This window comes from Buteo buteo, chromosome 11 (genome assembly GCF_964188355.1).
Source record: "Buteo buteo chromosome 11, bButBut1.hap1.1, whole genome shotgun sequence".
Taxonomy (NCBI): domain Eukaryota; kingdom Metazoa; phylum Chordata; class Aves; order Accipitriformes; family Accipitridae; genus Buteo; species Buteo buteo.
The window spans coordinates 2,221,734-2,245,525 of record NC_134181.1 but is presented as its reverse complement, the minus strand read 5'-3'; the positions used below and the strand labels follow the sequence as shown (position 1 = coordinate 2,245,525).

The 23,792-nt window shown below is 49.4% G+C and overlaps 1 protein-coding gene across 3 annotated transcripts in view; it reads left to right on the top strand.

The window, feature by feature from the left end:
* Positions 1 to 23,792, top strand: part of ZNF469 (zinc finger protein 469) — a 255,902-nt gene that overhangs the window by 146,463 nt on the left and 85,647 nt on the right. For all 3 annotated transcript variants that reach the window (XM_075039861.1, XM_075039860.1, XM_075039862.1), the window contains one exon: positions 7,177 to 7,292. The gene's annotated coding sequence lies outside the window, so the exon portion shown is untranslated. The remainder of the gene's footprint in view (positions 1 to 7,176; positions 7,293 to 23,792) is intronic.

Sequence of the window (23,792 nt, the reverse complement as noted above, 5' to 3'; positions counted from 1 at the left end):
AGTCGGGTTTTCAATCCCTCCTTTGGCAACCCTGCAAGTGCCGACCCCGATGAAGGAGGTGGCTGCCGGGAGCTGCAGGTGCTCACGCGGGTTGTAAAGCAGTCAGGTTGGTTGTGCCAAAAGATGGATCGAGGTCCCCCACACTAGGCATCTAGCCTTGAAAATACCGTCCCAGTTTTTTATTCTTGTGTCTAGGCTTCTTTTCCTGGGGCTGGGACAAGGGCGTAGGCAGACATCAGTGCGGCACGCGTGTGTGCGTACGTTTTCCCTTTAGGGGAAGGAGGAGGGAGAACTGTGTCCAAAGCAAGGTGCCTTCGCAGCCGTGAGGATGAGGAAGGGTCTCTTATCACCTTGCATGGGACAGAGGCAACGTGAGCAGCGGCTCAGTGCGGGATGGGAAGGATGGTGCCGGCGTGGCATTTTGGAGAAGTCAGGGATGAGGGAGGCTGGTTGGACTTCGTGTCCCCTGTCCCATAGCTTGGTGCCGAGAGGGTGGGTTGGCGTTAACTGGGGGCTAGAGGGGAGTCCTCCAGCCTCCTGCGTTTTGGGAAGGTCGACCCTCAAGCCGGAGTCGCAGGCAGTGCTCCCGGGCTTGGAGTGTGGAGCAGGAGCACTGCATTCCCTGAGCCTGGAAGGGAGCAGCGGGCTGTGCGGTAGATGGTTTTCAAACCCTTCGTTCTGGTGCTTCAGCATCACTGTTTGACCCTGAGCGTTTGAGCTGGGAAGTTTTAAGCCATTTTTAGCTGCCTGGCTGCAAAGGGGAAGGGAGGGAGGAGGGAGAGAGAAATACCACGCGGTTAGTATTACATCCCCGACACAATAGGAACTTTTATTAGCAATTTTCCATTGTGTTGCAAATGGCAAAGATCACGGTTATATTTGCATGTTTCAGACTGTCCTGGAGAATTAGCTTTCCTCTGCGATTGGGTAATAGTTTTCATACTGCATTAGCTTCAGCGTTTGGAGTGAGATACAAAAGCTGCGGCTGAAGAGTGCTAATTCTCCTGCGGGTAGAGACCTTCATTCTTACCTGGTAGTTCAATGTGGGAAAAAACAGGTTGTAAGAAGCTTGATCTCTTTGTGGGATAGAGAAAGAGGAGGTGGTAGGTGGGCAGTACCTTTGCTCTGAGGGTATTGATTGCACTTCTCAGGCCAATAAAAATGCATGCATTCCTGGCTAGAATAACAATAAGGACATTTCTTTGCTCTAGGATAAGTCAGGATTTGACTAGATTTATGCTTGGCTCTGCGGAGGACATGCAGCTATTGACAGCCTGAAAGAAATTAGGCCAAGAAAACAAAACAGAAACGACTGGGAATCGTTGCAGCTTTCAGTCTGCAGTATTGCTTCCAGGACCGTAGGACCCAAGCGCTTTGACTCGGGGCCATGGCCCTGTTGGTTTTTGGGTTGGTTTTTTATTTGTCTTTGAGATTTCGCACAGTGTTTTCCGCGCGGGGGAGTTCTGCTTTGCGGTCTGGATGAAGCTGCGATGTGCGTCTTCCTCGTTGTGGGACCTGGAGCAGGGTCACCAAACCACTGGCTGATGGCAGGATGGAGGCTCAGAGAGCTCTGCCTCTCCTTGTCTTCTCCTGCATGGCCAGGTGTGGCTTAAGTACGACTGTAGTGTCAAAGGTAAATGGTAAAAGTCACCGCAGCACTGTTCCCTAGATCACTGATCCTCCTCTCGCAGCTCTTCACAAGCTCTCTAGTCTCTGTGCAACACCACGATAACAGAAATGCCCAGTTAAAGCATCTTGCTAAAGGGTGGGAAGCTGTTGCTGCTGAAGGCAACCTGCTCCACTGAGCCTTGGTGCTTCTTCCCAAGAGAGACAAATGGATGAGAATTTTGTGTGTGTGCTTTTTAGAAACAAGCAAGTTAACCCAGAGAAATATCATTAAACTGATGTTGATCCCAGCCTTTAGTCTATTTTCTCTTCTTCCCCCAGCAGACCTTCTTCTGTTTTTAGAGACTACTCTTGAGCCACTTTAGGGTTGTGCCAAACATTGGAAATGAAACCCTCTGTGCTGCAGGCAGGGTTTTCATCCCAAGGTTGAACTTTGCACCAGGAATTTATGAAGGCGCTTGAGCTATAGGGTGAGCTTCACTGAGTTTGGTGCAATACAAGACCAGGTGCGTTACGAACAAGATGCCCTCCCCACGCTCTGCTTTGCTAGTCCCAAACTCCATCGCTGATGCATAAACCCAAGAGAAAAAGCATATGTGTACTGTACAACGTGAAGGTCAGAATGACATTAGGGCTGCAGAGCGTCTGTTTGTCCATTCTGCTCACAGAAAAGGCCTTCATATTTTGTTACCATCTGGACAGCAAATGTGCCCTCCTACGGGAACTTAGTTTTGACCTTTGCTCATTTTGTTTAAGAATGAATATAAGGCAAACGTGTAACATTTGCACTAGGGATCTCCTGTCAGCACCGCAGATAGGTCGGGAGAGCTGACTTGGCTTTCTTGCTTGTGTCATGTATTTATGATACGTGTATATAAATGCATATATTTGAGTTTATTCTTTGCATTTGGCTGAAGCTGGGGAAGACAGAACCTCTATTTGAAGCAAGGCTATTCCTAATGTTATCATTTTAGATCTGTGATTATTAGTTTTAATGTGAACACCAAGTCCCACCATATGCCGAGAGCTCCGCACAATGTGCTCCTTCATGGCGGTGGCACGGTCGTCGTCGGGCGGCGAGCGTATCTGCTGCGGGTCCTTTGATGCATGGCGCCTATTGCATGGATCACGACCATCGGTTAATCTGATCTCCTGCAGACCGTGAACACGCTGTTGCTTGTTTGATCAGTCGTTAGCACAGACGAGTTGTATTGTTCAGTGGTCTCTGATATTTGGGCTGTTCTGCTGGTGGGCTGGTGACTGTCGCTCTTGTGTAGCTCAAGCCTGATGGGGCAAGCTAGGATGAGTCCCTCTCCATAGCCATCAGCTGGATTTGGCTAACTGGAGCTGGAGCATGCCCAAGACCCCTGCCTGCAGGCCTTTCTTCTTCTTTCCTTTTTGGAAGTCCAAACATCCAGCAAAACCCCAGCATAACCTGTAAGCAAAGACCTTGAGCTCTTTGTCGGAGGGGAAGGAAAGGTCAGCCTTCCATTTATCAAGTGACCTGGTAGCTTGCCACCAAAACAGATTGGGGAAGCAGAGTTGAGTGCCCTAACTCAAAATGAAGATGCTTAGTTGGTTAAGCATCTATCGAAGATGGGAGCTGTTGCTGTCGGTGCTGGGGCACCCCCGCTGCGTTCACCCAGCTTTGTACGAGCTCACGGCAGCCCCGACTCCATCCAGTGCCCTTCGGCTCCCTGCAACATCCCCATGAGATGCTGCTGCTCACTTTATAGTGTTTAAATGGGTCTTGCCAATATTAAATTGGAAAATAAACCCCCATGGCTCAGGCTTGAGTTGTTGAGATTATGAAGACTGATCAAATAGCACAATTAAATGTATTTATTAAATAAATGGGTTGTTTATCTTTCTGTCGCCTTGTACCCACGGGGCTGATGCTGAGCTGCCTCTTGCTGGCTTTAAATGAGTCCCACCGCGTGAACGCTAGCACAGGCGAGGACTGAATCGAGCCTTTGCTTCGGACTATTGAGCTAGACCAGCCAGTTTCGCTTTTTTGGGTTGGTACATGGTTTCGTTTGCCCGTTTTCTTGTGCCGGCTGAAAAGCTGCCCAGCATGGGTTCTTCCAGACAGGCCTGGGGGTGTTTCCATTTGTGCCAAGAAAATTGGGCTTTGACAGTCAAAACAAAACAAAACAACTTTGTCCTTCCATCTCATGTCCCTCCCAGTAAGTTAAAAAGCATGTCTCTTTTTTTTGTTTGTTTGTAACATGACTTTGTTTTAAAATGCAAAGCCCGGTCTGCATTCCGCCCGCTCTAGCACTGTCCCTTTAAAATCTGATTTTGGCAGCAGGTCCGGTGGCTGCGGCTCCTGTCCCGAGCAGATGGCTTTAGTTAGGCCAGATTTGGTGGCAGGTCCCTGGGATGCCGAATCTCTGCCTCGTTTGCTCCCTTCTTCTGTCATCAATAAAACCATTGAGAGAATCTTTAATAAATAAACAAAAAAGCATTTTTCAACAGACAGTGGGATGGAAAATGACTCATAGGAAAACAGGGTATAAAGTACACTCTAGTATTAGGTATTACATGTGTCGAGTTTCTGTTTGGGGTCCAAGAATGCTGTGGTTTTTCTCTAAGGATTATGCCATTGTGGAATAATGTCGTTGTGGAGTATTTGGTCAAGATGAGCTGATTGAGTCTGGTGGTTACTTACAAATACATATCTCTATTTTTCAGCATTTGGAAAATCTGTGACAAGCAGTTTTAGGGAGGCTACGGGCAATTATTGCCATCACTGTTTCCAGCCCTGCTGAATGCCATGAAAACTGCTAGAGTCATACTTTCTCTCTTCCTTGCCTTTTCTTCATTCATGTAGGACCTACTTTTTTTTTTGGGATTGGGTGCAAACAAACTGGGCAGGATCCTTTGCGCTGGCTTAGACCGACCAAAGGACTGATCCAGTCCTGGAGAGAGTCTGGGAGGAGCGTGTGCGATATTAATGTGAATGAAAAGCAAAGTCCTTAAGGGATGGAGGAAAAGGAGTGAGAAATATTCTGCGCAGAAACCACAGCGTTAAAGTTGGGGACACCCAGCAGTGCCAGTGGGACTTGGGCGGTGCTCAGGGCGGTGCTCACCAAAAAAGCTTTTGGAGGAGAAACTTTAATCCACTAACCCTTGCTCCTTCTCTGTGAACGTTAACGGGCGCACTGGGAAAAGGGACATTTGAGCTCCACTTGCACTTGTTCCAGCAAGTCATCTGCAGAGTTAAGGAGACGTCTGAGGAGGGCTGATGCCCAGTTTCTCTCTCCTTGTGTCCTGTGATCCTCGTTTTCAACACAGTAGTCCCTAGAAACACTGTCGTATCTGTTTTTGGTAGGAGGTGATAGGATATCATGCTTTCTTCCCATTATTCAAGTGAGCTGATGATTAGAAAAGCAGGAAAAAAACCCTCTTTTACAGCTTGGTTTCCAGCCTCTCTGCAGAAAAAAAACCATGCATCGTGATGATTCTAACTCTAGAAATTACAATTACGTGATCCCGTTGGCTGTTGTCATCACTTCTACCTCCCTGGTCTGCGCCGCGCAGAGGTTTGACAGCTCGGGGTCAGCCCCAGGCAGCTCCTTGTTGAGCATCGTTGAAGAGCATGAAGGAAGTGTCGAAGGATGAACTCGAAGGAAAGGGCTCGCGCTGTGGGCTCAATGAAATATTTATAGAGCACTATATACACAACTGCGGGCAGCCTTTAAACATGGGAAGCACTTGAAGCAAAACGAGGCCGTTTGGATACAGAAGGCCTCATTTTCTAGCGTTTCCTAGCCAAAAAAAAAAAAGAAAAAGCACATATACAAAGAGCCATTTCTAGTTTTGCCCATCTGTTGTAATCCTTCTGGTTCACGTGCGCTGCCTTCTTTTTTTGGTTTGTTTTCAGCAGTTTTTGTTAGTAAGGGACAGGGGGTATCGTGGGAGGGCGTACGTGCGTGTGTACCTTGGTGGAGAATACTGCCCAGTGGCCAAAAGGAAAGCGGAGGTGGCCTAGCAGGAGATGGTTTTGTCCAGCAGCTCATTTTTGGGAAGGGTTGGTGTATGTTTGTGCCAAAAATTGCCCCTGAAGCATTTATGAGCCTGCCTGGAACCAGGTATGTGTGAATGCTGAAAAAGCGCGCAATTATCAGTTTTATTTTTCTTACCATTGCAATCTCTATCTACCTACTACATAGTTGAGACGCCTGCGTTAATACTAGCCTAATGCAAAACATAAATAAATATAAATACGTAGAGTGTGTTTATAAACATTATAATGTATACTATGTTAATGCATAAATGCATATTGGTGGAAGGAGGAGTTGAAGGGTCACCAGTTGAGCACATCTCTGGGAGCTTCTAGTGCCTGGATGAGGTCCTGGCATTTCCAGGATGGAGCAGCATCCAGGTGGTTCAGGAAGAATGTGGCCCAGGAGCCAGCATCAGCTGGGGAAAGCCCTTCCAGCCGCATCACATCACGGCAATGGCATGTGCCATTCCTTCGATGCAATTAGTCTTCATAGGCTCGCTGACCTGAAACTAAACTCTTGGGAAAGCCGAGATTCGAGGCAGCCTTTGTCTGTCCGACTCCAAACAGGGAGAGATGGGGCTCCGGGGGAAGGGGCAGACATATGGGGGAAGCCAGCTTGCCATTCCTGTGGATGTTTTTAGGGGATTAAGAAGGGAACGATTGCTCTCCAGGCCTGTCTCAAGGTTTAAGAATTACCTGGAGGGCCCGCTGGAATCCATTTTTGGATGACTGGAGATTTTTTCCTATCCGCAGTGACAGAAAGCGAGTCCAGCGGTCTGGAAACACCCCCCGAGCTGTCAGAAGAATGATGGTTGCTCTCTGCGGCTCGGTGGAAAAGTTGACCCATGGCAGGCTGCCACTGGAGCCGGGGAGGGGGGGAGCAGCTCGGCCCCTCTGCCCATCGTTGTGGGCAGCTCTGCCACGGGGGACGTTGGGGACACCCTGCCACCGGCAGAGCATCATGCTGGTCGCTGGTTGCTCCACCACTTGGGTTTGAAGAGGAGGAAAGCAGGGGGACAAGTCCGGTCTTTCCCTGAGGTTTATTGTTGCCTCTTCTGATCTCCTGGAAATAGCCAAATTTAGCAGTGGGAAGATGGTGTTGGAGAGGAGCAGTTTGGGTGCCCACCACTTCATCGCCCCAAGCCTGGAGGAACCGCTTCTCCCAGGGGGCTGGCTGGTACCTAGAAAGACTGGGAGGTGTTTGGGGAAAGAACTAAAGTTTTGGGGGCTACAAGGGGCCCTAACTCCATCCACAGCATCGCCCCAGCTGGAGGAAGATGCGCAGCTTGATGGAAAGTCCTTCCCAGCCCCGTACCTGCAGGGCAGACGTTAGCACCAGTGTCACGAGTGATGTTTGCTCTGCCTTTCAGCTTTTTCTTCTAAAATTTCTTAGGTGCCTTGCCTAGTTGCTGCTTTTATTGCTAACACCCCTGGATCAAGCGATTGGTGAGAAAACAGAGGAGCAGTAACACAGACCTTTCTGTTTGCTAACAAAATCTCTTAATGGTCTTTTTTTTTTTTTTTTTTTAATTTTCCTGAAGGTGTCTGGCAGCTGGTGAGGGGCTGGGACTGCAGCAGGAGAGGGAGCACAGCTTAACGCCAAGGCTGTCCTAGACACTGCTGCTGCCCGCTGGAGTGTGGACCCGCTCAAGCAACGGTAAGGACATAGCCTCTTATTTCTCCTGAATTGGTAAATCACCAAATGCGGTGCAGAATGTTTTCTCTGCTGTGGTCTCATGTCCAGGGACTAGGGGCAGGGCTTTTCTTATGAGGTTTGGTTTGCTTGAAGACACCCCAGACACCTCTGGCTGCTGCCTGATTCCTGCAGCCATGGAGGTTGCGCCATCCCTTCCCTATTTACGTACTTATATGTTCTTACGACATGCTGCTACTTACAGGGTGAGTCACAATTATACCGCACCTTCCAAAATAATTCCTCTGTACAAACCCAAGTGTTCAGCCCGTGAAAGCTAGCACTTGAATCCCACATTTGGGAAGTGGGGAATACCACAGGCAGCATGGAGATCTTGGCCATCGAGGTTGTGTGTGTGTGTATAACGCTGTGCTTAGTTTCCATGTTTTCCTGAATGCTCCAGGAGAGCACAGAGCTCGAGGTCCCACGTGCGTGGGACAGGCTCTCTGCCCTCTCTCCCTTTGCCTTCGGTGGTGGCAAGATGCTGTTGTAGCCCAAAATCTGACCTAATTTTTTTCTTACGGTGCGTCTTTGCAAAACCAGCGCCGCAGGCTGTGATGGCTTGGTTTCCAAATTCAGGACTTTACAGCAGTTCTCTCCTGCAGGAAAAAAAAGAAAACGGGGGGGGGGAGAATCACTCTAGAAGCTCAACAACACTGAGTAGCCTTCCAGTAAGGGGTGCTCCTAAGCAACCCTACAATAACAAAGAAGAGATGCCCACAGCCTGTTAACGGAGGACTAGCATGTGCTGTGCAAAGGTTTTCATTGACTCTCTTGTATATGAGCAGGTCTTGTGGGCAACCCCCCAAAAACCCCATAAAATCAGTATGCAGTTGGGAACAGGGTAAAAAGAATGTCGTAGAAGAGAAACGTATTTCACTTCTCAGCTTCTAGGGAGTTGAAAATAATGTGGAAAAAGATGTTGTTAGTTAATACTGATGAATGATCCTCTGGCAGCACCATTAATCAAAGCTAATCATCGAAATGTTTTTGGGAGCGGAAATTTGTATGCACTGGTTTTGATTCCTGTATAGAATAAATGGCTTTATCGCTTTCTTCTATGGAGTTTGACAAGCATCCAGTGGCCTGCTGTTTTCTTGACCGTCTAATGACTCAGGAAAATCTAGAGGGCCCAGCAGAGGTTTTGCTGGCATTAAGAGCTCAAGTTAATACTTCTAAAAGCAGCTACAGGAGTCAGATGCCCATCCCTGTTGACTCTTGGGGTGATTTTACCTGCGATTTTTTAGCTCTGATTTTTATTTATTTACTTTTGCTGAGCGTGCGCGTTTGCAGTCTAGGTATCCTTTGGTATAGACTTGAGATTCAGGGAGGATGATTTATTCCCTTGCATTTCCGAGTGATCGCTCCACAAACTATCCTTCCTACAGGGGCTTTGCAGCAATCATGCATCCCCCCCACCCCCAACCACTGTGTTTGGATGTGTAAAGGGCCCTTGCTTATTCATATCAGGAAAATTACTCTTCTGCTTACCATCTTTGCAAACATGTTTCTGTAGTGCAGGTGTGACAGAAAAAATTGGCTCAAGTGCTTTATTCAGCACGTGTCCTATTAAGACCAGTGAAACTCCCCATCCAGGAGGTTGAAGAGTGATTCAAGGTCAAAAACTCCAGATGACTCACTGGCCAATTCTGATTTTATGGGTCCCACAAGTTTCTCGGACACTTTTGCATGCAGAGGACTGCCAGGTGAGTGCTGCAAATAACAGCCACCACCATCAAGCCCAGCGTGAGGATCCCTCTGTGCAGATGCTCGCAGCTGGTTTCCAGGACGTTGGATTTATGCGGAAGCTGAAAAGTTGTGTGTGCTTTTTGTACGGATTTTCTTGCAATGGCAAAATGAACGTGAAATTCATTAGTGAGAACTGAACCCTGGATCATCTGTTTAAAAAATGCGGGCTCTTGCCAAGCTGATAGAAAGGAAAACTGGAGGAGTAGTATAAAAATTTATATCCCATTTTATACCGCAGAGTTGCAAATGGTTGATGAGGACGCCCGTGCGCCCAAGCCACCGCGTTTTGCAATTAGGGAAACTAATTGCAATAATGGGAGATGAAATGCAAGGGTCAGCCAGCAGCCGAGGAGCAGCCCATGGCCATCAATAGTTATACCAACCACAGTCAACATTAAAACTTTTTACGGTGGTGTTGGGACTACAGTGCAGAAGAATAAGAAATCAGAGAAGGCAAATGCATATAAAGTGCCTTGGAAATCCCCCTGCCATTGCAGCGTTACCTTCCTAACCGGCTCCTAACCCCTGCCCACATCCTTCTGAAAGAGCCATTATGTACATTATGTGTCAGCAAAGACTCGTATTTGTTTTTTTCTCTTTGTCTCAGTGCTTCAGATAACTTTTTGCCTTGTGATTCCCGATGTTTATTTTTTGTCCCTAAGAGCTGATAGCTAAATATATTCCCGATCTCAACACTTTGACTTTTGCTGTTTGTTTAATGACCTTCACTCACTTCAGCATGATTAAGTTCATCTGTGTCTGGGTGTTTTGGTTAGCGTTAAATTCCCTTTATTTTGGGAAGTTCATTTCCACACCATGCTTTCTCCCAGTTGCCTTCCTGTAAGTGAGGAGGGTGGTTTTTGATCCAGGTCTCCCCTCCTCCCCACTCCTGTTTTGCAATTTTTCCTTCCTGGCTTGCGACCGGCTTTCCAGTTCTGCCTCTCAGAGCATGAAAATCCACCCTGGAACAAAACGCTTTCTCCAGCAAAACTGAAACTTTCCGCTGCCGGGGGGCAGCCAACGGTGCCGCGGGGAAGGTGCTCGAGACCTGCATCGCTTCGGCACATCACCTGCGTGGGACATCCCCAAAATCCAGTCCTTTGCAGAGCATCCTTGCTGCCACCGTCGAGAGCTGGTGGTGGTGGGTCTCGTTGCACGTTCACCAAGGCAGGGCTTGGTCCCTTGCACCGAGGCGGGGGGACCGCTTGGCCGATGTCCGTCTGTCTTAGCAAACGGTGACTCCAAGCGTGCGGCGGCATTTGGGATTTCTGCGTGGGTGGGTTTGCGGGGTTTTTTCTCCCCCTTTTGCGGCGTGGTGTCCAGTTGAGGTCCCACGGCGGACGGCCGCGAAGCTGGGAGGGAGAGCGGGGCTCAGCCCTGCAACAGCAACCGAAACGCTCCACCTGGAGGTGAAAGCAAATTATAACCGGGGGCTCGGTGGCCAGCTGGGATTTGTAGATCAGCAGCTGAACCAAAAAAAAAAAGAGCAAAGGATGTAGATATTTACCTTGTGTCACCTGAAACCAAGGTTACATTGGGGAAAAGAATCCATGATTTAAAAGAAAAGTGACGTGGAAGCGTGCAAAGCCCTTCTGCGTGATGGAAAGGCAGGGCGCGGGAGGAGATGCTCCTACGCCAGGCTGCAATTCTCCCAGCATCTGTCTCCAACCCTGCTGCCTCTGTCATGGGGAGACCGCTAAGCTTTTCGGGGCCAGGAGCGAGGATTTGAATTAAGGGATCCCCCCTCCTGGGGCACAGGTTTGTTTTGAGCTTGGCAGCTGAAGCTTTTTTGCTCCTGCCGCTGCATCTCCAGGCAAGCCTCTTCTTTCCTGGGCACGGAGCGTCTGCCTCCTCATCAAATTTTACTCATTTCGAGCATATATCTTAAATATCCCCCTGAACTCCTAATATTCACCATTCAACCTGCTCACCAACAACTTGCAGTTTACAGAAACAGCATTTTTCAGTTATGAGCAATTTACTGAAATGAAGTCACTCAGACTAATTAGAATTACAATTCTGAGAGCTCGGGACCTTGGGGAAAGTTGGGACTGTGTTTGAGGCAGTATCTATGTATTTTGGAATAACAGCTCTCTGCTAGCTCTGATGAACACTGAATTGAACGAGCCGGTGATCTGATCCACCGGGCATTTCCACTTTTCCCGCAAACAAAAAAACCTCTCCTGTCTCTGGGGATATTTTGCACATAAATATTGCTCCGAGGGAAACGAGTGCTGAATATATGTGGAAAATAACCAAAAAATATAGTCATATATCTTGCAAGACTTACAGGAAATTAGCGCAAGTGAATTACCCTAAACAAAATTACCCTGCCACAGAGCACATGTGTTCCAAGGAAGAATTTGAAAATCATTTGAGAAGGCTTTTCTTCTTTGCAAAGCTAATGGATCTCATAATTTTGTACAGCCCTATTGGAAATAGGAAAGAACCTGCCTTGTCCAATTAAGAATTAGAAGTAGAGCAGCAACAGGGAGAAAGATTTCTATTTTAAAAAAAAAAAAACCAAGAAAAAATTTTGTTCTCCGGCTCCATGAAATCCTGCTGAATTGGGAATTCTCTCCAACACAGCGATATTTGCTGGTACCGGAAAATTGCCAGTAACTTGTTGCCAAGACTTCACTTAAAAATACACCGTGCCGGGGTGAGGACTGAGGGCGGGCTGGGAGGGGTGCTGCGGGCGACAGGCAGCACGGGGCGGCTCTTGCAGAAACCAGGGACCCGTCCTCCAAAATACGAGTAAAAGCACAGTGGCTCATTTAGCATATTTAAGTATTTACTGCTGTCTCAGGAAGCAGGAAATTCCTACCGCTGTGGGGGAAGCACAAAGTTCAGTCGGACAAATGGGGAGGATAAAAGATGCTGGGAAAACGCACTTGACGCTGATGGGATTCAGCAGCCTCTAGTTAGATGATTATTTGTCACCGCAAGGGCACGGCACACTTCTGGAGCAGAGACATTGGATGGCTCGAAGCAAACTGGTCCAGCTGGTGGGTTTGGAGGTGTAAAAGGCAATTCTGCCCGGTGCTGTCGGAGGAAGCGAGGGGCTTCTGCCCCCAGCCCCGGCTGCGCTTTTCTCAAACGACGCTTTGGGTTATCATAAAAATCGAGGAACTGGCTTCAGATAGGCTCAGGCTTTCAAGTTTATTAGCTGTGTTTTCAAGCTGGGCTCCAATTCCTTCTGCTGGAGCGCGCCGCCGCCGTCGGGCTTTATTCTCCTTGCCATCTCCTGCTGACCATAATGAGCTGTCGGAGGGGAGGGAAGGAAAGGTCAAACTCCTTCGGCATCAGGTGCGAATGGGGACACGTGGAAAACAGATCCCTGTTATCGTAGCAACCGAAGCGCTGCCCTTGGGCCGGAGAACAGCCCCGAAACAGCAGCGCGGGCGATGCAAACAGGGCAGGTTGCTGTGGCAATGGCAGGGCTGGGGGGGCCAGGGAGCGTTGGAGCCGTCTTGTCCCCCCACACGTGGGACTAAGCGTTTCTAGCAGTTCAGAGCTTGCTCTCCAGTGCAGGGCAGCCTTTCGGTGCTGAAATCGTTTGCTTTGCGCTTCTTGCCGTAGAAACTATGATAGAGCTGCCTTTTTTTAAATTATTTTTTTGGAGAGCGCTCGGAGATGTTAGCAGGCTCGTGCGCCTTTGCTTTGGGATAGGTGAGTTGCAGCGAGCGAGGAGCAGGCACCAGGAGGTCGAATGTATTTATGTTTGTTGAGATCCAGGTCCGTCCATCCGGGGAGCCAGATAGGGCAGCTCTGACCTCGTTATTTTAGTCATCCTAGGGCTTGTTCTAGCAAGAGAAGATGCCACCGTAAGAGCAAGTCAGTAGGGAATACTGGACAATAATGACCACAGGTTTTACGGTCTGGAAGGGAAAAGGTGCTGTTTGTTTTAAAGGCAGCTGACTCGCCCTGCCCGGAGCTCGGCTGCTGCTCAGCGGAATAAAGGACCCACACGTCCCCTTTTGTGGCGTTGGGCTTCCCAAAGGCTGGGGCAACGGAGTGCCTTGCAAAGCCCCTTTTTGCATCCAAAGGCTGCAGAGCACACACTGTTGACATCCCAGAGCGTTTCTGCTGGTGTGTCAGCCCTTCTCCCACTGCCGTTTGTCGGCGAGGCTTGCTATGGGTATCTTGGGACTTAACCAGGGGTCCCTGAGTCGGCCGAGTGAGGTGTTTCAGAAGGGACTTTTGCAAAAGCTGAAGCCCTGGTTCACATGCTGCAAGTAAGCTCAAGCTCTCCACTTCACCACTGTACCATGGCGTTTTCTGTCCTAGAGACAGAGTGGTGGGAGACTATAAGGGCGAGCTGGGAAACGTACTTGGGCTTTGTCAGAATCTGGACACAAAACTGCTGATAAGGGAGGGAGATTTTAAAAATTCAAATAACTATTAAGTGAGAGCCACCTCTGTTCCACACGGGCCTTTTCCCTTCCCTGGGCCCAGTTCCCAGCACGGTCCGTGTTGTTCTCTGTTCCTGGATGGGAAACAGCATAACAAAACGTCGATGTTTGTAATTTTCTGCCTGGGATTTGCCATATGCTGCTGGACGTTTGTTCTCAAGGCCTGCTGTTGCAAAGCCGAACGCCACAGCGATGGGGCGAGCGGCGGCTGTCTCCGAGCTCTCCACCCAAGGAGGGAGGAGATGTGGGTCCTAGGGGGGTCCCTGCTGCAAGGCTGGGCTGTCAGCTGCAGGCTGAGATCTCGGGTAACACGCTTTTACCCAAGTGGCAGACGGTAATCGACAGTCCATCTAAATTAAGGAGTTTTTTTAAGCCTACGAGGAGCCTTGTCCGTGAATTCTGCGCGTCAGCACGATGGCAGCGGTGGCCTTGGTGTTAAATAGCATCAAGTTGGGGACCGTCTTGGCTGCCGGCAAATTCTGGCTGGAAAAAGGGGTGCTCGTGACCTGCACCCCAATGCATACTAGCATTTGGGACTGTTGCTTTGCAGAATCCCCGCTCCTTTTTGGCGTAGCTCTCCTCTACCTGGGAGCCCTCCATCCTCCCATCCCGGGGGACCCGGTGCCGATGCTGGTAGCTTCTCCCTTCAAACCCAGCCCGGCTGGGGAGAGGAAAGTGCTTCAGTCCCCGGGACAGCCCTGTGCCCGCCGTCAGGTGAGATCTGTCAGCTTCGCCGTCGCAGGTAATGGCGGTGACGGGTGAGGTAGCAGCTACTCCTAACTGACGGGTTGTTTTTTCTCCCCATGCAGTTCACTGGGAGGTCAATGCACTCGCGGGGCTTTTTTCTTTTTTGCTGTCATAGCGGGGAGTTTTCTGGCTCAGCCTGTCTTTGCTCCCGAGCGGTAACTCCTTAGCAAGTGAAGCATGGATTCACCTGCCTTACCTTAGGCATCTAAAGCTCAGACGCCTAAGCCTGTTCTAATTACCCCCTTAATAGCCATAGAAAGGCACGTGGCATGTCCTAAAACAGGTGTCTATGCGGAGTTGCGTCAGCAGCCCGCTGAGGATGAGGTTTTACGACTCCCAAGTCCTCACCCTCTGCCTCAAATTACCCCGAGCACATCTTGAGCTTTGCTCCGCTGTGGCTACCACGGCTGATGCTCGGCTGAGGATTTAACGCAACCTGAATCCCACGCCAGGGGATGGCGGGTGCTCGCCTGGGTGCCCCTGCGGCCGCTTTCTGTCCTCGCTGGGACAGGGTCAAGACTTTGCAGCTCCGTGGGGCTAGAGGGGAAGGTCGGAGCTTGCTGCAGACAGGGAGGCCGAGCCAGGCAATCTCCCGGCATGGGAGATCTGAAAGGTCACCACGGGAAAGCTACATACTCCGGTTTTCACGTGTTTGCCTTTATAGGTGTATCACCTCCCTTGGAAGCAGAGGCCAAAGGTTTGCATATACTCCAGCACCTTTTAAAAAGAGACCTTTGCGTAACCTGAATCCTTCTAAGCGGCAACGGGTGTTTTCTTGATGTGCAACAGCCGTCCAGAAAGCACACATCGCTGCTTTAAAACGCCCAGGTGCCTGCGCTGGTTTATGGAAGCCCTGCTGCAATACCGTCAGGCTCCCAGTTAAGCTCCCAGTGACTAGGAATCAGCTGCCAAAAGCCGGCAGAGGTTTTCATGTCGCTGCCGGTCGGGATCTCTGAGTACCTGGGGGATGACTGGCTGCGCTGACGTCCCGGCGGTGACACCCGCGTGCAGCAGCTGCGCGGCTCAGCTCTAATTTCTCGGACGTGAGGTGAGATGACATCTCATCCCGCTTTCCTGCTCTTTCCCAGGACACGTTGCCTCTTCCCCAGCGCCGGTCCTCTCTTGCAATGCAAATGCTCAGCCTCCAGCTGATCCTCTGCGCCCGTCCCAGTCCCCGTTGGACCCGAACGGGGCTGTCGTGCGTGTGAGCTGTGTGTGCACGATGAACCCGGCACATCCCTGCTGCCAGCTCTGCTATACATCTGCTGAACCAAAGGGTGGTGGGGTTTATATAAAACAAGGAAAACTGGCTAGACCAACCCAGGGCATGTCCCTTCTCAGGGACCTTATCTAGACTGGGAGTTCTCTGGCACCAAAATGCGATGGTTGGATATGAGAAATTTTTGGCGTCAGTAGAATTATGTGACTGTTGGATTGGGTGTAAGATGGACTATTATTCCCCTCACTCCTGCTCCAGTCTTCTCCCCTCTTCCCTAAAGAAAACCCTCTCCCAAACAAAGAGCTTTGTTATGTCTCATTGTCTTCTCTGGCACTTGGAAATGCAAGTTTTTCCCATCTATCTTTTTGGCATCTGTTCACGCTCTCTGGGACTTTGTTGGTTTTGCACTGATTCTTGCTCTGAGACTTGACTTCAGGACCATGGGAAAGACTTTATGGCTGCGATGGGCCAGCGCTATGTCTGAGTAGAGACACCGCTCACCCTGCAGACCCTGGGCTACGTGAGGTCCACGTGGGCGGTGAAGCCCATGTTGTCGCCTGTGGTGGGCTGCACCACGCAAGAGCCTGATCCAGGCTGCCGGGAGCCGAGGGAGGAGCGGGGAGGGAAGCCAAGGCATTTTATTTCTCTTTTTATTCTTCAGACGCACCAATCCATACTTTGGCGTCGTACGTGGCCATGAGTCACACGTGTCCTTCTCGTGGGAGAAGTCGGGGCAAAACCCTGGCTGGTTCTGGGCTGGAGCTTGGTTGTATCTGTGAAAAGGACTGATGTAGTTTTCAGCATTAGCAGATGATGCAGGAGGCCCCTGTCAAATGTACACAAAGCATCTCCAGTCTAGGAACTGCAGTGGGTAAAAAACGTCCCAAAGCAGAGCCCCAGCTGTGAACGAGTTGCACGGGTGACGTTTTACATGGCTGCAAGGAGGCAACGCAGCATCTCCTTCAGGAGAGGCAAACTGGGCAAAATATCCTGCTCCTTGCAGCCTTTCTTTCCAGCCAGAAATCCTTTCCTTAAGCTAAAGAGAAGGTAAGAGTTCCCACGAAGAGAGCAATATCCACACACAGAGCGCAGAGTGATGCTCAGTGCCCGTCCTGCCGTGCCCCGCTCCTGGTCGATGGCATCTGTAGGGCTACAAAGCGGCAGCATTCGTTGCCACGCAAGCCTTGACAAAACGAGTGTTTCTACTTGACTCTGCCAGTTCACTGTTGAGATTATTACCAATCCGGTACATTTTTTAAAGCAAATGAGGTTTCAAAACGCCTGTTGATAAGATCTTTCTTGCCCTCAGTGGAGTCATTAATTCAATATGCTGAAATACCATTTTAATTAGTTTGCACGACGGTCCCAAGAGCAATGAAATAATGCTCTTTATTGTGTGAGTATGTAGTGTGCTGTGCGTAATCCTGTTCTTTATCTCTTGTCTTCTGTTCTGTCTCACTGGCAAATATTAGTGCATCCTGTCTCCCAGTCATACCCTTGTGCGAGCATGCCAGCAATCTCAAGTTAAATACTCGACGTTACATTAAAACAACATCGTACTTATTACTTGACTGCCAGAAAAATCAGAGTTAAAGGCTGCCTTTGATTGCTTATGTTGTAGCCAGGTATTACAACGGTCCCCAAATTGTGCGTAGCATCGCTTAACCCCCATCTTCCTCCTCTCAGCTCTGCTAGTTGTTGCTGTGCTGTAGTAGGACCAGGAGTTGCCCAAGGAGAGCAGAGCCATGGCTACGAGCATCTGGTCCGTGGCAGACTCAGCTCCAAGAATGGAAATGGATTACAGGATTCACCCGAGTGACCTCGGGTGCTCTGCAGCGAGCACAGAGTCTGTGCAGCGTGATCAGAGCACATACTGTCCCAGTGCCAGCTTTGCCTTGGAGGAGACCAGCGATTCCAAAGAAACCCCGGCATTTTATTTTAGCTAACCCAAGATACACATAGGTTTAGACAAAATAATAAATGCCCAAGTATGTTTTCCTGCTTCTTTTTCTTTAATGCTTCCTGAAAGGCCTTTGAACACAAGTCCAAGCCCTCTAAATAATCTCATATCCTCCCTCCTCCTGCTTTGATGCACCTGAGCTCTCCTCCAGCACACAGAGCCCTTCTTGCTTTTGCGGCTGGTTTCCAAAAACGACCGCTGAGAGATCTTCTCTTTCATAATCTTCCCATCCTTTTCCAGATGATTCTTGCTCAGCCCCAGCATATGATCCAGGCATCTCACCAGGTCTGTTGCTTCGTTATTTCAGCCCTGGAATTCAGATTTAAAAAACAATTTGCCTAAACAGTACCTGTGTTTCTAGCTGCTGAGCTTCTGGAGGCTCATTGGTGGAAAAAGGGAATGGGAAAAGCAGATAAGCCACACATTCAAGAAGTTTTCGGTCATAAAATGCCCTCAGTGACCAAACAGAATTTGCAGGCGATGTATAGGCTCCCAAAACCATCACCAGGTCATCACATTTCTTGTAAGCTAATCACATTTTTCATGGAGTACTGTAATAAGCTTGACAATTTGTTGTACGAAAGCAAAGACGGAAGAAAATCTTTAGTCTTAAAAATTGGTTGAGGGTTGAAAACCAATCTCATCTGTGCTCCGCTTGTGGTTGTCTCCTATTTGTAGCTGAGAGACCTTTCCTAGTATCCCATTGCTCACAGGCGATGACTTCCCATTGCAGATGGAAAGATCCTGGCTGAGGTGGGAGACTCACCTTCAAATCTTGTAGACTTGTGTACTCTCCTTACAGATTGTAGAAAAGCCTTGAAAGTTATATTGCCTCTGGAATACCTCCAAATCGGGGAGGAGCTGCGAAAGCTGGTCCGGTTTTCTGTCTGTTGAAACAAATAATTTCAAAAGAGAACAAACCCTTAATGGCTGGTTGAACACGCCAGCTTCTTTCTCGTAGAGTGTAATTTGCAAACCATAAGGAGGTTGGTTGTGACTAAAGAAATGCAGTCCATCGGATAACGTCCCGTAAGTTCAAAAAATGGAAACCTCCGAGTCCATTGCAGGGAAGAAGAGGAGGAAGGACCAGAGCGTGATGGTGAGAAGGATGCGTACTATAGCGTACGAGCGGGTCCCTAGCTCACAAGGAGCAGGGTACCTCAGGTACCTCTAGGCTTTGCCTGGAGAGATCCCGTTGTTCCAGTAACTCCCAGTGCAAGCTTGCGCGACGTGCCGTGGATGCTGAACCAGCGAGCGAGCTTTGCTGCTTCCGTGCATCGCACGGTGCAGGCTTGTCCCGGTCAGATGACAGGATTTATCTGTAGGCAAGCCCTCACCCTAATACCGGCAATGTGCCTTACATTAAGACTGAAATGTATATTAGTTGTTTTCATCCTCCCTCAAACCAATACAGATGGTTTTGCTTTCTGTTCCAATTGTCTGGAAAAGGCAGGCGTGCCCATCACTGGGACACGTGGAGGATGCAGATGCCGACCAGCCGGGCTCTGCGGGACGAGGGGACACAAGGCCGGTTGGAAGAGAAATGCACCCCAGCGTTCGGTCCACTCAATTTGGAGTGACCTCAAGGAAGGGTCTCCTCCTCACTGCCATCTCCTCCCCAGAAGAATTTATCTGAGCGGGTTTTGTCTCAGTGTCCCTACGGGTAATCTCACTCACCCCATTGCAGATTACCCTGATTTATTTTTTTTTTCCTTTTTTTTCCTCCGGCACACAGGATGTTCATAGCTTTAATTCCTAAATTGTATAGGAAGAGCCATAGACTCAGGACATCCTTTTTTAATAATACCCGATATCTTTTAAGGCATTACCTGCAAGCTTGGGCAGACAGGCATTTTATTACCTACTTGCAAAATGATTACGGTTATTAGCTTTACGGTGTATTGTAAAAATGAATAGTGGAATCTAACCCAATTGTGATAATATGGAGCAGCAAAGAAATCCAGTTATGTAACGTGGCCTGTTCCTAACCGCGGAGGGGGAACCCTCTGAAATGTTATTTTTCCAATAGGATGGCTGCTTTCTAATTAAGTTTATTAAGTAATATCAAAAGCATATGGAAGTGGAAATGCCATTGGTTCATCATGAAGCGATTAAGTTTGTTAGAAAGTGAAGAGCACAGACAGACATTTCTCGTAGCTAGTGCTGAAAAGATAATATCTACCCCAGTTTATCTGCAAATCTATCTAATGCGTGGCTTCAGCCAGCCCATTTGCTTGGCTTATACCTTCAAAGCCTTTCTGCCATTATCCTAGGGATTATTTTTCTGCCAAAACGAGAAGTAATCCCAATATTCCCTTGACTGAATCTGGGAAGTTATTAGGAATTTGCCTGCGTGTGTTACATTTTTACACTCTATTATCCTATGCAGATCTTTCCTTTAAGGATTTTGCTGCTTGAACAGTTTTGTTCATCTTGAACCTAATCCATCTATAGTACTTGCTCTAATCTAAATAATGCTTCGTATTTAAAACCTCTTCCTCCTTTCTGCTTAAGCAGGCTTTGATACCGCTTCTCATCACGAGCTTTGACTCTGGTTTTCCGTAACGCACCTGAAACAGGGCTTATCTTTAAGCAAGTGGCCGGTTCCAGCAGCGTCGGCCGCGGTGGGAGCCGGCAGCCCCCGGCCACGGCAATTCCTCGCGCAAGAGCCAGGTCCTGGCGACTGACGCAGCCAAGGGCTTCCTCCCACCCCAGCTCCCCATCAGCCTCCTGAGGACCCGCTGAGGGTTGTCCCTGAGTTTTTGGCTTCCCGGGTGCACGATGGGAGCTCTCGGTGAAACCTCTCACCTTTCTGTCATACCGCAGCCTCCTGCTCTGCTGAAATATCCTCTTTTTCCCCATTTTTTTTCCCAGCAACAGCAAATGCCTGAGCACATTCGAAGGGTTCCTCCGTACGTGGTGATTGCAGAGGGTTTCCATAGTCCCAGGAGAGCTGGAGGTCAGGTCTGAGTCTTCAAGATGGCCCAAGCCAGAACAACATAAAGAAAAACAGATAGCACCTAATTATTTCTGGCCTAAGCAAGCTTTGCGTATGTGTGCGTTAATGAGCTGTTTCCACGCAGCTAATTTAAGGAGGAGGAAGCGTGTGCCAGAAGGGAAAGCGTAGGGAATTGCCTGCTGTACTGTGATTAAGGGTGTTGTCCAATTAAACCAGAGCAGCTACTAATTGCAGCTGCGCTAACGAGATATTCATAACGCGCCGCAGCCCGTGCCGCTCACGGCTCTTCCCTTCCTTCCACGCCGTCAGGTTATTTGCTTTCATCATTGTCGCGGCTTCGTTTATTTGCTGTCTATCTGATGACAGCCTTTTAATTAAAAGGACCGCGTGCCGAGGCCGTGCCGCGTCTCCCGGCGGCGGGGGCTCGCAAGGCACGGAGCGATCGCTGGCCGCAGAAAGGCTCCGGGTCTCGGCGCAGAAGCGGCTCCCGTGAATATCTGCCTTTGCGATCAGGCGCCGGGTTTATTTATTTGTCGTAAGCAACGTCTCGCAGTCCAGCAGACTCTCGTTTCGCGGTCACCATTTGTCTTAATTGCTTCGTATTTCCACACCTCCGCGTTGCTGGCAGCGAGCGCGTTTTCTCCAGAGCCTTCCTGCCTCTCAACATCTTTCGAGGGAAGCTTCTGCCTTTTCTCTCGCACGGGCCCCGCTGCCTCTGTGCGAGCTTTCATGGGGGTGGTTTCAAGCCTGTGAATCCTTCACCTTGTGCACAAACGCGTATTCCTGTCCCCCTGTTTCGCACCCTCGGCTCCAGGGAGGAAAGTGGGCAAGGAAGACACATATCTACCTGCAGTTACCTTAGGCGATAAGAGCGTGCAAACCTACTAATGCGTTTATTTCTGGACAAGTTTTGTTCAAGTATCATTTACGGTTGGTTGGTGGCTGCTAGCGAAGGATGGGTTATGGATTCAGGGTGCTGAGCTTTGGACCTTGGCCACGTGTGCCATGCCCAAAATCTGCTCATGGCCGCTGCTTGCCCAAACCGCCCAGCCAGGGAAGTTTCCGTCCCACCCAGAAACTGCCCCGCACCTTCCCCAGCCATCGAGCCCCCCCTGCAACTCCCCCATGTCCGTGAAGTCGGCACGATGACTCATGTGATGAGTTTACATATTTAAGGATAGGAGTGAGCTTAAGCATCTGCTTAACTTCAGATAAGCACTCAAGTATTCTCCTGGGTAAGGGTTTAGGTTATGAATCCCGAGGCTGCTGAAACTAAAAGTCTATTTTCTAACCTTCGATCTGGTGTGCCTGCCTTTCTTTCCTATTTCTGCATTGCTTTAGTTCCAGGAAAGCTTTCTAACTGAAGTCTCAGCTGGTGTTGCAGAGCAATACGTGGGGTCCTTGCCGTGAGGATTTTTGTGCTCGTCTCAAAAGAAGAGGCGGCAGGGAGTGGGAAATGGGAATAAAATGCAAATCAGATGATGCAAGTCTATAACCTGACCTGGGACGTCACCGCACAGACTATTTACTTCAAAGATTCACCCTTTACCATGGCAACTCGGGGCCGAAGGCACATGCTGTACGAAGGAAAGTGCCCTGCAAAAGCAATTCACGTAGCCGGCGAGGTCTGGTTACAGCCCCTCGTTGGGCTGCTGCGTGCGCCCGGGCAGCGGGAGCCTTTCCAGCCCCTCGGCACTATACATCTTTCCATAGGAAACTTTCCTCCAGGGCCCAGCGTTCGCTCTGAGTTTTATGCGATTGCACAATCCAGGGCCTGCTCCTCAGTTATGAGAAAGGAAAAATTTTTTTATTATTATTATTATTTTATTTTTTTCCCCCCTTTTAAACAAACCGCTCTAGTTCAACACCGCGGTCGTCACCAAGCTGGCTGTGCTATGGGGCTGCCTCTCCGTCCGTAGCCCACCACGATGGCTCTTCTTCGCGAGGAAGATGCTGCTGGGACCCAGCGCGAGCATCTTGCTGGGGGGACAAGGGGATGGAGGGGGGAGCATCGCTTTCAGAATGGGGTGGCTTGTGCACGGTGCTGCCCCTGGGACCTGCAGGGAGCTGGCACCCAGGAAAGGAGCAAAAGCAGATGTGAATGCGGGTGAGGAGAGCTGGAGGGTAAAATAGGGAGGACGGGCAGTGCCCCCACTGTCGTGTGCTGCCAGGCTCGTCCCTCGATTCCTTTCCTTAGGGGGGGATCCCCATGGGGAACACGTGCGATGCACCCACCATCCCTTTCCAGATCCCTTTCCAGGCAGCTGCGAGGGCTCAGCCCGATGTTTGCGAGGGGTTAGTCTTGCCCTAGGAGAGGCAAGGCGATATTATTGCTATTATTATATTGTTTAAAGTCTGCTTTGGACCTGCTGACCTGTGAAAAATCAGCAATTTTTGCACCCTCCTCTTACCTCGGCGGCCGAGCCAAGCACGGTGCCTCGTGCGAAGCGATCGGTCGGTGTGGGAAACGTGTGCGGTGCACGAGATGCTGATGTCTCAGCGCTGCCTGCGGCTGGAGAAGCGGGTAGCAAGTATCGGCGTCCAGCGGGACCACGCTGATGATTAATGAGCTTGTAACGAGGAGTTTCCCCTTCCTTCGGCACGCTCCTGCCAGAAGCGGGCTTCGGATCACGGCTCGTAGCATCCCGTCCCCAAACAGCACTTGGGGGCAGCTCGGGCAAACTGTGCAGGCAGAGCGGGCAGCTGCCTGCTCCCGGGCACGGGGAGGGGGGGGACACACATTCATCCCTGATCTCATCCATGCTTATGGGCACAGACCCCCAAACCATGTGGCAATAATACATCCCATAAAGGCAAAACTTCGCAAGGTCGAGCCCGTCAGGTAGGACTTGTGCTTCCGACGCTACATTTTGTATAAAAAAGCCAATCTTTCTCAAATCTTTTTTTTGTTTTAGTTAATAAAAAAAAAAAAAAAAAAAAAAAGACACTTGGCGGCAGCTGAATCGCTGTTACTCATTTAGCTAAACAAAGCATGTGGCTGTTTGTGTAGATATTATTTCTCTGGAAACACTGGTTTTAGTTAATCACTCTGTGACTTCTATTGGATTCTGTGTTTATGTATTCGCCAAAGCCTCTTTCTGGGCCCTTATGACATAATTCTGAAGTGTTGAAAAATCAGCTTATTCTCTGCCTGCACGGGCTGATAGTTTGGAGAATGTTTTTTCCCCCGTGAAGAAAATCCTCATAAACCACCTCATTCTTCAAGCGAAAGAACAGCTGAAAACAAAAGAGAAAGAAAGGGAGCTTTTCTTGGCTGGGGAACCAAGTGGTAACATCCACCTCATTTGATAAGCCAGAGGGAAAAGCGAATAAACCGGTGCCTGGTTTCCATTAGAGCTGTTTAGAAATGATGTGCCCAAAAACGCCGCTACACGTTGCTTGGTGATTCGAGCTC